Genomic DNA, 997 nt, shown 5'->3' with positions numbered 1-997 from the left:
ACTTGACACAGCAATGGATTTCCTGTACGAAGCACTGAAGCAAAGACGGAGGAAGCAGATTGATCGGGTTATCTCTCAGCTCATTGGTCCTCTTCTCACTTCTGCTGTGCACAGATAAACTGTACAGTAAGGCATCGAATGTGTTCAAGATAAAAGGATTTGTCTAAACTTGCATTAAAAAGTAAAACAGAGTATTTATCTGGTTTTGGCCCATTCCCATAAATTTCCCAGTCACTATAACTTTTAGAAGCTTCTTCCAGGTTGAAGAGGTATATAACCTTAGTGTTCAAGTCTGGAATAAATATTTTCCATTGAAAATTCTTGTGTGAAATTAGTGTCTATAATGGAAGTCAACACAAACTCTCTAAGTGTTATAAATGTATTCATTTGCCATCGCTACTGTAACAAATTACTACAAACTTAGTGGCTTAAAACAACATAAATTTATTATCTTACAGTTCTGGAAATCAGAAGTCTAAAATGGATCTTATGGGGCTAAAACCAAGGTGTTGGCCAGACTGCATTCCTTCTGGAGACTCCTAGGGAGAATTTGTTCCTTGCTTTTTCCGGCTGCTAAAGGAAGCCTGCATTTCTTGGCTTGCAGGCCCATTATTCTGAAGTCTGCTCCATTGGCACATCTCCTTCTCTGACTGTGACCCTTCTACCTCCCTTTTATAAGGACCCTTGTGATTATATTGGGTCCACCAAAATAATCCAGGATAATCTCCCCATCTCTAGTTCCTTAATCACATGTGCAAAGTCCCTTTTGCCAGGTGAGGTCACATATTCACAGGGTCCGGGAATTAGAACTTGGACATCTACCGTGGAAAGGAGGAGACTTTATTATCTTCATCACAATTGCCATTCATTTTCACCTTTGAAGAATTAAGGAGATCATTTTAACCAAATAACAAATAAACACCCTTCTTTTAGTTGCCACACATCTGGAATTTAGACTTTCCCAAAAAACTCTCCCTTAAGTTTGCTAGTTAATACA

Source organism: Lemur catta, chromosome 1 (genome assembly GCF_020740605.2).
Source record: "Lemur catta isolate mLemCat1 chromosome 1, mLemCat1.pri, whole genome shotgun sequence".
Taxonomy (NCBI): domain Eukaryota; kingdom Metazoa; phylum Chordata; class Mammalia; order Primates; family Lemuridae; genus Lemur; species Lemur catta.
The sequence above is the reverse complement of the archived record's forward strand: the minus strand, read 5'-3'. Positions refer to the sequence as shown.